Genomic DNA, 14,699 nt, shown 5'->3' on the forward strand with positions numbered 1-14,699 from the left:
CAAGTCCAACTATAACCTACCTTGTATACTATATTCGACACAACTCCAACATTCTCGAGAGCGCACCTTTGCTCGAGTACCTGGCGTTGGACACAACCTATCTCTGCGATATGAGGTTTCGTACCACTGGCAGATGCCCCGCCTCAATGAAGAATAGTCGATGCTCACCAATATGCAAGACAGATATCCCTGAATGTCAAAGAGCTGTGGGGGTTGCGGATAGGTACAGCACCTTGAGAGTTCCCCCGACCATTGAATTCAAGGTCCTGGAGCTTTGTAGTCGATGCCATGATGCCAACCTACACAAATGGAACAAATAATGTTCATTGATAGTATTTCTTACCAAGTAAAACTTTGGACGGTTGAGACGTTCATCATTCCTCCCGGATTTGGCTAATGTTGCCGCTGTGACAAGTTGTTGTTGCTCCACCGCGTGCCGGCATGCACCCAGTTCGTGAGTGCGCCTGTGGGCTGGTCAAGTTCGTTACGGCCCGATAAGGTGTCCACGTTAAATCACAACCCAAAAAAATGTTTGATGGTTATTATTAGCGATCGGATCAAATCAGATCGATGTATACATATACCTAGTAAAAATATACGAGAAATCAAGGTAGGGCGAGCGCCCCACCTCATCCTACCGCATCCTCCGCCTGTGTTTAGTACCCTATGCATTGCTGCCGGCTCAGGCTGACTTTTCTAGGGACGCAGAGGGTGAAGATTGTTTCTTCTTGAATTTTAATTCTGATCTAATATCGCTATTGTAAATCCGTGCAGTGAGCTATGTCAAAAGCCATCCTCCCGTCCACCCATTCATTACAAGTTTAGGACACATGGTTCAAAGTAAAGCACCTGTTAAAGGTACAAATATTGGCAAAACATGTAGTGTGTTCAATAATCTCCACATTGTTCATGTTAGAGGAATACAGAGGTAACCAAGTGACCTTAACTATGGTGAGCTTGTGTGGTGCCTGCTCCTTGTATTGATTGCTATTCTGAAAGACATCAAATGGTAAGTAGGAAGAGCTTAAATTTTTTATTCCAAGGATGACTGCTCAAGATTTGGCACATGAGAGAGCTTAAATTATTTTTGGGCCTGGGAGCATGTGCTCCTGGGAGTCAAAATGAATTTCTGCATATGAAGTGAATTATTTATATGAGCCTAGAATTATGCATTTGCATAATTACGCAACATAAATACTAGTGGTGAATCTGGTTTCCCTGAGGACGCTTTAGCCTTATTGTTGATTTCATCGTTTTCATTACTGTCTTGTTCTTTTACTCTTGACTTCCAAACTTAGTTTTCAGTCGACATCCTCATAATATTCCAACTTCGGCACCCGCTTTTGTTTTGGACCCCAACTAACTTCCAAGCACATTCCAATAACCCTACAAGAGATAAATACCATTTTCTATGGTCCATGTGGGATCGATATTTTTACTTGGAAAATGTTGCAACTAAACCCTGTGCACTTGTAGAACATCGTGGTGCGGGAGGAAGAATAAACTTGAGGAAGAAGATAAACAGTGGCGGCGCAATCTTGGTCGTTGGATGGAGATCTGATGGCCAAAAAAAATGACTTGCACAAAAAAAAATTGGTCAACCTACACATAGTTAGTCCTTTTTATTTTTATATACTTAGGCTTTGTACAATGCAAGGCACCTAGGAAGGTACTTAGTAAAAAATAGATTTTATTTCTTAAGCATTAGGTACTTATCTAGTCTGCCATAAGCGTTAGAACCTCCGATTTGTTAACTGTTAGCCGATCTAATTACCGTTCTTAAGCTCACAGTCATCCAAGTCGTTGTAGTATAGTGGTAAGTATTCCCGCCTGTCACGCGGGTGACCCGGGTTCGATCCCCGGCAACGGCGCGATCTCTTTTTTCTAGGCACCTGCACTTACTGCTAGTCACTCGTCAGTACGTAAAATGGCGAAATTTTAGGAGAAAGCGATGGCAGCAGCAAACCAACGGCCATTTTTTCATTTCTTTTTGCACTCGATCGTATCTTCTTCAGAATTCACAAAGATGCACCGAAAATACAGCGATTCTTCATCCACCTAAGCCAAACCATGGTACAACAGGTGAAATATGGTATAGGAGGAGGAACAAAGTCCTTGATGCAACTAAATTATGACTTATTTATGTTGGATCTCGTGGATCGATGTAGGCTAGTGATTCCGGTAAACCTACCTTCTCCTTGGGTTGAAGAGCTCGAGCCGGTGCCGGCCATGGTGAAGTAGTGGCCGGTGATGGCAGAGAGTGGCGGCGGTGGTGGAGCTTCCCGTGAGCACCGCGCTAACCCTAGATCGGTAGGGAATGTCGGTGGGGATTGTGGCAGCTGCACTTACTGCTAGTCACTCGTCAGTACGTAAAACGGCGAAATTTTAGGAGAAAGCGATGGCAGCAGCAAACCAACGGCCATTTTTTCATTTCTTTTTGCACTCGATCGTATCTTCTTCAGAATTCACAAAGATGCACCGAAAATACAGCGATTCTTCATCCACCTAAGGCAAACCATGGTACAACAGGTGAAATATGGTATAGGAGGAGGAACAAAGTCCTTCATGTAACTAAATTATGACTTGTTTATGTTGGATCTCGTGGATCGATGTAGGCTAGTGATTCAGGTAAACCTACCTTCTCCTTGGGTTGAAGAGCTCGGGCCGGTGCCGGCCATGGTGAAGTAGTGGCCGGTGATGGCAGAGAGTGGCGACGGTGGTGGAGCTTCCCGTGAGCACCGCGCTAACCCTAGATCGGTAGGGAATGTCGGTGGGGATTGTGACAGCGATTAATCTCGTACTCGTGCCTAGCCCCCACCTCTGTTTACATAGCGCGGGTCACAGGGGCCCACCAACTATGGTTTGGTTGGGCGCCCCCGACCAGGGCGCGATGCAAGGGCCCGTTCGACCCGTTGGGCTCGAATGGGAGAGAGATCAACCTAACATTCTCCCCCTTGATCTCAACTTTACTTTCAACCTTATACTTTCTAGTTTATTTGTTTCATCACATATTTGTACATAGAGCATGTTTCATCGTTACGGCTTAATTGCCGATAGAATCATAAAGCTACAACATACGTTTTGTTTAGAAACAAATTCTGTTCCTTTTGGGCCTATCCAGGAATCATAAGGCTTTCCCTTAAACCCATGCCGGCTAAGTGTTCCTTGAACACATTGGATGGTAAGCCTTTCGTTAGCGGATCCGCAAGCATATCCTTTGTCCTTATATGCTCGAGACTTATAGTTTGATCCTGGATTTTATCTTTCACAACATAATACCTTATGTCTATTGTTTTGGCAGCATTACTCGACTTGTTGTTGTGAGCGTAAAATATTGCGGGCTGGTTGTCACAGTACATCTTTAGTGGTTTGTGAATACAATCTACCACTTTCAAGTCGGGTATAAATTTCTTTAGCCATATCGCCTGCCCCGTGGTCTCGAAGCATGCTATGAATTCTGCATACATCGTGGATGATGCAACTATCGACTGTTTGGAGCTTTTCCACGAAATAGCTCCCCCAGCGAGGGTGAATACGTATCCTGACGTGGATTTTCTATCATCTCTGTCCCCCACAAAATCTAGGGAATCACTTCTCCTATATATTAGCATGTAGTCCTTCGTGCCTTGCGCATAACGCAATGCTTTCTTTACCATCTTCCAGTGCTCTATGCCTGGATTCTCTTGATATCTACCGAGTACCCCGGTGATAAAAGCTAAGTCAGAGCGAGTGCACACTTGTGTATACTGTAAGCTGTCAACTGCCGAAGCATATGATACTGCTTTCATTTGATCGATCTTCTACTGGTTCCTGGGACATTGGAATTTCCCAAAACTACCGCCCTTGACTATAGGAGCAGGTGTGGCTTTACTCGCATGCATATTATACTTTTTAAGAACCTTTTCTAAATATGCTTTCTGCGATAGTCCAAGACTCCATTTTTCCTATCTCGGTGAATTTCTATGCCCAAAACATATGATGCTTCACCAAGATCCGTTATGTCAAAATTTAAGGATAAAAACTTCTTTGTTTCTTGTAGTAGAGTAACATCACTGCTAGCAAGCATAATATCATCCACATACAAGATTAGGAAAATATATTTCCCATTTTTAAACATTGCATAAATGCAGTTATCCTCAATATTTTCTTTAAATCCAAATTTTTTAATCATTCGATTAAACTTTAGATACCACTGTCTAGAGGCTTGCTTTAATCCATAAATGGATTTGTTCAGGCGGCATCCCATATTTTCCTTGCCTTCCATGATGAAACCCTTGGGTTGTTTCATGTAGACATTTTCTTTTAAATCCCCGTTGAGAAATGTCGTCTTTACATCCATTTGATGTAACTCTAAATCAAAATGAGCAACTAATGCCATTATGATTCGGAAGGAATCCTTACATGAGACTGGAGAAAATGTCTCATTGTAATCTATCCCTTCTCTTTGTATAAATCCTTTTGCCATGAGTCGTGCTTTATACTTTTCTACATTCCCTTTAGAGTCATACTTAGTTTTGTAGACCCATTTACAACCTACTGTTTTGGCTTCTTTAGGAATTTTCTCTAAGTCCCAAACATCTTTGGAACTCATCGATTTCATCTCGTCTTCCATTGCCTTCACCCACTTCGATGAATGCGGGCTTCTCATGGCTTCTTCATATGAGGTGGGATCTTTTTCCATATCAACCATTTCTGTGTTATAAACTTTAAAGTCATTAGAAATATCTGACTTTCTTGGTCTTGTAGACCTTCTAAGGGCCTCAGTTTTCGGCACATTATGTGCCTCAACTTTAACACTTCTTGTAAAATTTGCTGTTGCACCTCCCTTTCATGCTCAACAACGGGTTCAGTCGGCTCCTGAAGGACAGGTTCCGGGTCTACCCCCGTAGTTGTCATGGGTGGAGTTGCAACTGGTAGTGAGAAAATTGGCTCCTGAATCATTGGATTAGGTGCATGCACCCTCTTCTCCTCAAGATCAATTTTCCGAGCTACCATGCTCCCCCTCATCATTTCATCCTCTAAGAAGACTGCATGTCTTGTTTCTACAAACTTTGTATATCTGTCTGGACAGTAGAAACGAAAACCCTTTGATCTGTCTTGATAGCCAATGAAGTGGCAACTCATTGTTTTTGGATCTAACTTTGCAATGTTTGGATTAAACATTTTGGCCTCAGCAGGGCACCGCCACACCCTGAAGTGTTGTAGGGAGGGCACCCTTCCTGTTCATAGCTCGTACGGTGTTTTGGGCACCGACTTGCTTGGTACTCTGTTGAGAATGTGAATGGCGGTTTCAAGCGCCTCCATCCATAATCCCAATGGCAAGTTGGAATAACTCATCATGCTGCGCACCATATCCATAAGTGTACGGTTGCGCCTTTCAGCTACTCCATTCTTTTCTCCCAGAGTAGGATACATTAAAAGCACATGAGTTATCATATCTTTTTCTTGCCAGAATTTCTCCTGCCATGCGGGATTTTTGACATAATATTATGTCAGCTTTACCCCGTTACGTAGGTATTTTCCCAGACTTTTCCCGCCATGCGGGTTTTATCATAATCATATTTTCCCGCCATGCGGGTAATTCCCTGTAAGGGAACATAAATGCCAGAATTGGCTCTTTTGACTGCATATTCAATCATCAAATTTAGGAATAAATCCGAATGCTCTTTGACACACATGCTTGATCCGACGTTGGTCAAATTAAACACGCATGTTGCTTGTTTCATCTCAAATCATGTTGACTGAAAAATCTTCTTCATAGAGAGTACATGAAAGACACATCAACTAAGACTCTCAATGATCTATCTCTTTTCTTTTGATGCCAACATACTCCCTCACGTTATGACCTCTCTTGGTCATCTTTCGGGTCACAAGTACCCAGCCATTCGCTTTCACGAATGAAAGCATGGAAAACTTAGCCAATAATCGGCAATAATGGGCATAAAAATAACCCTACGCTGGTCTGGTTAAAAAAATGCACATTAAACTTTTGAAGCTTTCTTTTATATTCTAAATCACCGTTGTGGCAGAATTAGAATAAACATCATCCTTCTACATTAATCCATATCACCGTCGGGCGAAAATAGAAATAATGCATATAACTCATAAACAATGTGATGATAGTATATCTATTAAACAACTTTGCTAAGAATTAATCATCATCATCAACTTTATTGCAGCGGGAACAAGAAATGTACATATCTCTAGTTCAAGAGCATTTCTTGATCTTTATCCGTTCTCTGAAAATTGATCACTTTGATACAAAATTTATCAGAGATTTAAACTTTGAACATAAGACTCATAGAATTATAGCACTGTTACATGGTCAGAAAATAACAATACCATATTTTAACTTTAAAAAAATATCTTCTATCTGCATCTTATATCACCCACAGGGGAAAAACATTGCTAAGAACATTTCTTTCAATTAAATTTTCCCGTTGGTTCCAATTTAATTGGAGGATAAAACTTTTACTTTGCAGCAGAAACTTTACAATATTCTATTCAAAAACAATTATGTACTCTTTTACTCTCTAAGCAAATTTAACCGGTTGGTTCAAAAATGCATTAGAGAAGCAACAATTTAATCTTTTACTTTAGTTCTATTCACTTTTAAAAGAGCACTTTTATTTTTATTTGTAGCGGAAAAACATGAATAAAAAATTCATGAACTTTTTATTCTTTACAGAAACTTTTGTTGGACCGAAAAAAATCATGAACTTTTAATTTTCATTATCAAATTCATGAACTTTTCTTTTCTGAAAATTTTCTATTTTCATTTTCAGAACTTTTTCTGTTTACTTTTTTATATTTTCTAAAACAAAATTTTCGTTGAAAAAATTTGCATAGAAAAACTGTTTATGAAATCTGCCCAAAAATCATGACAAATAAACAAAAACTAAAAGAACTGCAGCTGGCCCGTGGCCTGCTCACACGCGCTCTGTGTGTCAGCGCCCGCCAGCTACTGGCCTCAGCCAGCCCAGCAGTGTCTTTGGCCCAAAAGCCCAGTTCGGGGTTAGGGTTTGCATCGTGGCCGTTCATTGCGATCGGACGGCCATCCGCGCTTTTCTCCCGAACAAAACAGTGAGCGAGGGAGAGCCGAGCGCAGCCTCGGTCAATCCCTCCCTCCCCCGCGCCGCTCGCGCGTCTCTCCGCCCGCTGGCCACGCCGGCCGCCGGCGACGGCGTCAGGCCACCGCGCGAGCCGAGCTGGCCCTTTTCCCTTTCCCTTTCCATTCCACCACTGTCTCATGCGACAGAGCGAGAGAGAGGGGCGACCAAGGCCCTCCTCTGCTCCTCTATCAGCCAGAGTGGCGGCGGGTTCGGGCTGCGCCGGCCGCCGGCGACGAGGTCATTAGCCACTGCGCAACGAGCCCCTCCCCTTTCTTTGAACTCTGTTCCACCGCGCGCTCCCCTTTTCGAATCGAAATCGACGACGACGGAGCTACGAGCGGCGGCACCGTTCCCATCCTCCTCGCCGGTCGCACGTCCGCCCTTGTGGTGAGCGCGCCGCCGTCGAGGGATTTGGTCGCGGTGTGCTTTGCCCCTCGCGGGGTGGTTCTTCGTCCGGCGCCTTGGCTTGCCGATGCGCGCCCGGATAGAGAGGAACGGCGCGGCCATGACGGCGGCGCTACTTTCTCCGTTGAGGATTCGTTCTTCGCCCTGTAGATTAGGGTTCTTTGGGGAGGGATTTACTTTTGCTGTGATTTCTTTCTACCGAAAAAACTAAACCCAATCTGGCTGATACCATTGTTGGATCTCGTGGGTCGATGTAGGCTAGTGATTCCGGTAAACCTACCTTCTCCTTGGGTTGAAGAGCTCGAGCCGGTGCCGGCCATGGTGAAGTAGTGGCCGGTGATGGCAGAGAGTGGCGGCGGTAGTGGAGCTTCCCGTGAGCACCGCGCTAACCCTAGATCGGTAGGGAATGTCGGTGGGGATTGTCGCAGCCATTAATCTCGTAACTCGTGCCCCAGCCCCCAACTCTGTTTATATAGCGCTGGTCACAGGGGCCCACCAACCATGGTTTGGTTGGGCGCCCCCGATCAGGGCGAGATGCAAGGGCCCGTTCGACCCGTTGGGCTCGAACGGGAGAGAGACCAACCTAACAATTTAGACTTCAATTCGTCAATAGGCCATTGAAATGCAGCCTCTTGGCACAATTTATTTCGTGCACACACATATTCAGTCATGACATGCCACTAGACATCTGTGCTTTCTTGCCATAATCATGTTCCCAAGCTTAGATGCACTTGCTATTACTAAATTAACTGTGCTTTCTTGCTGTAACCAAATCCATGTTCCACTAGACATCTGTGCTTTCTTGCTTGTAACCAATAGGTCCAGCAGCCAATTCAGGCGGCCTGCCTGTCTACTTGCTTGCTTGAAAACGGAAAGGAAAATTGTGCCTGAATGCCACACCGTTGCAACATCATCGGTGACAAAAAAGGAGAAAAATAAAAGAAACGGTGCAAATCGGAATTGTAGGCCCGAAATATAGTGCAAAGTGGTCAAATTCTAAAACATGTGCACATGTGTCAACTTGTGACAAGCAGGTAGTCTAAACTTGAATTAACTCCTTGCTTCATGGTTCTTGGTTGCCGGACAAATATGCTTTTCGTGCTTCAGATCCCGCTATGCCAGCCCTCGGTTGATTGGCTTGGATAGAGCTCTGTACAACGATGTGGCAATTGATGGTGATGTGTTGTGCTGTCGGTGTTGGTCCGTATGGTGATCACTTCGCCCTGCAGTGACGGCCTCCCTGCGAATTGTGATGGCCGTCGAAAGATCGATACGAGGATTCCTCTTTAGATCCAAAGGTTGTCTTTGTCGGTGAGATGCAATTTATGGAAGATGACTTGGCGCAAAGGGAATGGCTGTGCAGTGGCGGCGGTTGGTTTCTAGTCCATCGCATGCAGCTGCTAGGATGGTGGAAAAGTGGTGGCGACAACATATGATTGACTTCGATGGTGGTGCGTCTCGAGCTCTGGGGTGAAAACCTATGTCTGACATGAGTTGGATACATGGCAATGGCGATGTTTTTCCATCGTTACCTTCTTGAAGGCATTGCTCGGATATGCTCAGACTAATTCTTCAGGGTGAAAACTTTGAATCTGACCTTTGGTGGTTGGATCCGATGATGGTGGCGTAGAGCGTCGCTCCCTTTCTGAAGGCGTTGCTGTTGAACACTAGTAGAAAAAGGGCCATTTGTCCCGGTTCGTAAGGCCCATTTGTCCCGGTTGGGGAACTGGGACTAAAGGGTCGGTACTAAAGCCCTACACCTTTAGTCACAGTTCTTACACCAACCGGGACAGATGGGCCTCCACGTAGCCACTGCGGCGAGCCCAGGCAGGAGGGCCTTTGGTCCCGGTTGGTAGCACCAAACGGGACCAATAAGCTACCACGCGTCAGCATTTCAGGGGCTGGGGTTTTTGTTTTTTTTCTAAAGGGGGGGGGGTTGGGGGTTTTGGGGGGTTAATTTAGGGTGTTAGCTAGCTAATAGAGAGAAGTGTCCTCTCTTATCTCCGTGCTTGGTTTACCAACGCTACTGCTATGCCTAAACATGGCTTAGATTGAATTGAAGGCAACATGTGGTGCATGTCGAAAGTAATACTAATGCTAACTTGATCAAGTTTGGATTAGTACTACTTTCGACATGCACCACATGTTGCCTTCACTTCAATTCAATTCATGTCCATTTAACCCACTGATATATAATAACTCTTCATGCTCGCATCATGCATCATCATAATAACAAGTCCTACTAATCATCATCATACAACTTCTACTCGTTATTAATAACAAGTCATACGATCATCATCCTCATAGTCATCGAACCAACCCAACTTAATTGTTCTTAACACATGATCATCAGTATTAGGTAGGACCTAAATACCCTCTTTAAGGTAAAATAGCATAAAACAATATAGGCCCTGACTCTCCATTATGGAGAATGGAGATCATCCTGTCTCCAATTCTTGCGCTTCGCTTCCTTTTACTTCCAAGAACCTCCTTACGACTGTCCATACTTTTTTTTCATTCTTTGATTAGCATGTGTTCACCAGTTTTAGAAATCCGGTATGGACAGGTGAGATTCGTAGGATGACCTGGCTGTATGTTCAAAACATCAAGGCGACCATTCTGATACATCAAATGAGGCACACAATCCATCGGGATTTTCTGTTGAAAAACATAGTAATAACTTCTTAATTAGCAATGATGTACTAGTTTTAGAAGTATGCAAAAGATGCACAGATGTCGTAATAGTAAAAAATCTTACCAGGGTATCTCCATAGAAGTTACCGTGGTTCAACACGTGCACTAGTGGCACGTATTGACCATAATTTGGAGGAGTATCATAATAGGTATTGTAATTCTCAAGGTCAATACAAAATGCAATTAGATGATTTTTCTCCTGATAAGTTAATTCGGAGCCATCGGTGTAGTGGGTTTTTTCTACCATCTTCCGCACATTGTTTGAAGAATGAAAATAAGCTGTCAATGGAAATAAGCTGTCAACTATTTTGAAATAAACAATATAAATTAGCTAATAACTATGTTTGAGAAACTCACATAGCGGTAGAATTGGAAGCGTATCAACAAGGGCCCAAATGTCCATATTGTCTTGCTCGATGTCAGGATCACCAAGATCCATGGTGACAAGCATATCCTCATAAAAACCATACATCTTGCAAAGTGCTTCCCAATTTGGGCAACCAAAATGGGTTACGCTCTGAGAATTGTACATATTTACTTCAAAATCCATATCATGATGGGTCCTTAGGTGAATTTTCTTTGTTTCGAAACTTTCATGGTCTTCAAAACCCATCCTCTCCAAGACATAGCGTATTGCATGGCATGAGATAAGCTAGTAGAATTGTAAAAGATGAAAATTACACCTTGAAATAGTTGAAGTCGTGCTTAATTACGAAAAAAACACTTGTCGTCGTTGCGTACCGTTTCAACATCGAAGGTCTCCTGGAGCTTAATGCTGGAGCGCCGATCTTCGTCCAGGTGAAGGAACCTGTCGCACAGACCTCGATCATCGTTGCACCAGGAGCACTCCCCCGGGAGACTTTCGTCGTCCGAGTACAACATTTCCTATGTTCATAATTCAAAGATTAAACTTGTACAATTAAATATATGTACTACAAAAACTAAATTAGAACATTATTATTCATCACGTGTTGACTATCGGTCTGTCGAGTCTTTTCTTGAAAACTCTCAGCTCACGTGGTGTATATATTCGACCGTCGGTGATACTAGCTCCTCCTTTCGTTCCCGAGTGCATTACACCAAATTGTCTAGCACACGGGAATGAAGGAGAAGCTACCCCCACGACAACAGTCGGGATTCTTCGTCCTCTCATATATGGTGGAGACTCTCCCTCACTGATTCCTCTCTGACATTTGCGACCGTCGGTGATGGTAGCTCCTCCTTTCGTTCCCGAGTGCATTACACCAAATTGTCTAGCACACGGGAACGAAGGAGAAGCTACCCCCACGACAACAGTCGGGATTCTTCGTCCTCTCATATATGGTGGAGACTCGACAGACTTAAAGTCAACCCGAAATATACATGTTTTTATCTACATCATATGAGCATTCAAACTTGATGGCCATTACATTTCAATGGTTGAAAATATGAGCAAAAACATTTCAAATTATCTTATAGGACTGATATTGACATGGAGATTTGGCTGGTCTCACCTCAAGGTCGGAGGGGGGTCGATGACGGGGACGACGGCGGGGATGATGGAGGGTGAGGGAGTCCTGGACTAAGGGGTCCTCGGGCGTCCGGCCCGTTATCCATGGGCCGGACTGATGGGCTGTGAAGACACGAAGGCCGAAGAGTGTATCCGTGTCCGGATTGGACTCTTCTTGGCGTGGAAGGCAAGCTTGGCGACCAACTATGAAGATTCCTTCTTATGTAACCGACTCTATGTAACCCTAGATCCCCCCGGTGTCTATATTAACTGGAGGGTGTAGTCCGGAAAGGATATATACTCATTACCATAGTCATCCATGCTAGGCTTCTAGGGTTTAGCCATTACGATCTCGTGGTAGATCAACTCTTGTAATACTCATAATTATCAAGATCAATCAAGCAGGAAGTGGGGTATTACCTCCATAGAGAGGGCCCGAACCTGGGTAAACATCGTGTCCCCCGTCTCCTGTAACCATTGACCATAGACGCACAGTTCGGGACCCCCTACCCGAGATCCACCGGTTTTGACACCGACATTGGTGCTTTCATTGAGAGTTCCACTGTGCCGTCGACTAAAGGTTCGATGGCCCCTTCAATCGTCGATAGTGACGCCGTCCAAGGAGAAACCTTCCTCCCTAGACAGATCTTCGTATTCGGCGGCTTCGTACTGCGGGCCAACTCGCTTGGCCATCTGGAGCAGATCGATAGCTACGCCCCTGGCCGCCAGATCAGATTTGGAAGCTTGAACTACGTCGCGGATATCCGTGGAGACTTGATCTTCAACGGATTTGAGACCACGACGATCGCTCCCCCTCGCTCCGATGAACATGACTTAAATCTGTCATCAGACCATATTCAGGAGATGGTTCCTGTAACTGCTACGGCCTTAGATCTGGAGCAGATCGCGCCATCCGAAACCGCGGAGTCCGCGGCGTTGGAGTCGCACACAGACTCAGCACCTTGCAATATCTGCGTCAATGGAATTCCGGACTCGTTTCCGGCTATAAGTTCCGAACCACGCACGCCTGCGGGCGCAGAGCTGGATCGGTTATCGATCTTCGAGTTCAGCGCCGCAGATATCTTCCAACACTCGCCCTTGGGCGAAGTGCTAAATTCATTAAAGAACCTGTCCTTGGCGGGGGACTCACAGCCGAACTATGTCCGGCTCGAACTAGAGGCCGATGATAGAGAATTTCGCTTCCCATCCGCCACCCACTTCATAGCCACCGTCGAGGACTTAACTGACGTGCTTGATTATGGCTCCGAAGACATCGACGGTATGGACGACGATGCCGACAAGGAGCAAGGCCAAGATCCACCATTCACTGGACGTTGGACGGCCACCTCTTCGTACGACATATACATGGTTGACACGCCTAAAAAAGCTAGCGACGATGACAAAGAAGATCAAGTTGCAAATAAACCTTCTGAGACACAGTCCAAGCGCCGGCGCCCTAAACGCCGTTCTAAGTCACGTCGCTCGAAAGATAGCAACACTGGCATCGGAGAAAATAGTACTCCGGACGACGCGGAAAACAATGAAGACCCTGTTGGAGTACCATCCGAACAGGAGGAACAAGACAACGGGCAAGTTAGCCCTGATAAACAGGCCATGCCCAGTGAGCCAGATGATGATAGTTACCGTCCACTCTCCGAGGATGAGGAGAGCCTCGGCAACGAGGATTTCATCGTGCTCGAGGCACCCCTCGAGCAGGAGCGCTTCAAGCGTCAGCTAATAGCCACTGCAAGAAGCCCGAAGAAGAAGCAGCAGCAGCTTCAAGCTGGTCAAGACCTACTCTTTGATATATGGACTGATGTCCTGGCAGCCGAAGAATAAGGCCTCAAACGTCCAGCCAAGAGTTACCCGAAGCGCAGACTGCTACCTCAGTTCGATGAGGAGGCGCCGGAGCCCATACCTCCCCCCGCGCAATGCGGAACGACCACCGCGAGGTCGGGACAATGCGGTGGACCGACCACCCCGCGGTCGGGACAAAACGGCAACTCATGCCGAACAGCAGCCCGCCCACCGCCTCGCAAAAACAGAGATAAAACAGCTCGGGACTATACATACGACCTTCACAGGACCTGGACAGTAGTGCAGGACACACCAGATCAATCTACGGATCGCGAGGACGCCTTTCGACTCGCGACGACGGCTACCTATTCGGACGTAACAAACCTAGTCATGCCCGGGCCGATAACCGCAGGCGGACTTCATCGGAGGTGCGTCGTGACGCGGCCCGATATAGAGGCACCGTACACCCTCTCTGCTTCACAGATGAAGTACTGGATCATGAATTCCCCGAGGGGTTCAAACCCGTTAATATTGAATCATATGACGGAACAACCGATCCCGCAGTATGGATCGAGGATTTTATTCTCCACATCCATATGGCCCGAGGAGACGATCTCCACACCATCAACTACCTCCCACTAAAACCAAAAGGGCCAGCTAGACACTGGTTAAATAGCCTGCCTGAAAATTCCATCGGCAGCTGGGAGGACTTGGAAGAAGGTTTTCTTGACAACTTCCGAGGCACTTATGTCCGGGCACCAGACGCCGATGACTTAAGTCATATAGTTCAACAACCTAGAGAATCAGCCAGAAAATTCTGGACTAGGTTCCTAACCAAAAAGAACCAGATCGTTGACTGTCCGGATGCCGAAGCCCTAGCGGCCTTCAAACACAGCATCCGTGACGAATGGCTCGCCCGCCACCTCAGCCAAGAAAAGACAAAATACATGGCAGCCCTCACGGCACTCATGACCCGCTTTTGCGCAGGTGAGGACAGCTGGCTGGCTCGTAGCAAAAACACAGCCAGCGAGGCAGACCCCTCCGAGGCCAAAAACAGCACCGTCAAGCTTCGGCGCAATAGAAACAAACGCCGAAGTAATGGCGATAACACCGATGACACTACGGTTCATGCCGGATTCAGTGGCTCCAAGTCCGGCCAGCGGAAGAAGCCCTACAAAAGGAACAGCGAGGGACCATCCAGC

General features: G+C 45.7%; 1 non-coding gene across 1 annotated transcript; it reads left to right on the forward strand.

Moving 5' to 3' along the window:
• Positions 1-1,799: 1,799 nt before the first annotated feature.
• Positions 1,800-1,871, forward strand: TRNAD-GUC (transfer RNA aspartic acid (anticodon GUC)). The gene has a single exon. It is a non-coding gene; the product is annotated as a tRNA-Asp (tRNA).
• The last annotated feature ends 12,828 nt before the right edge of the window (positions 1,872-14,699 follow it).

This window comes from Aegilops tauschii, chromosome 1, assembly GCF_002575655.3.
Source record: "Aegilops tauschii subsp. strangulata cultivar AL8/78 chromosome 1, Aet v6.0, whole genome shotgun sequence".
NCBI lineage: Eukaryota > Viridiplantae > Streptophyta > Magnoliopsida > Poales > Poaceae > Aegilops > Aegilops tauschii.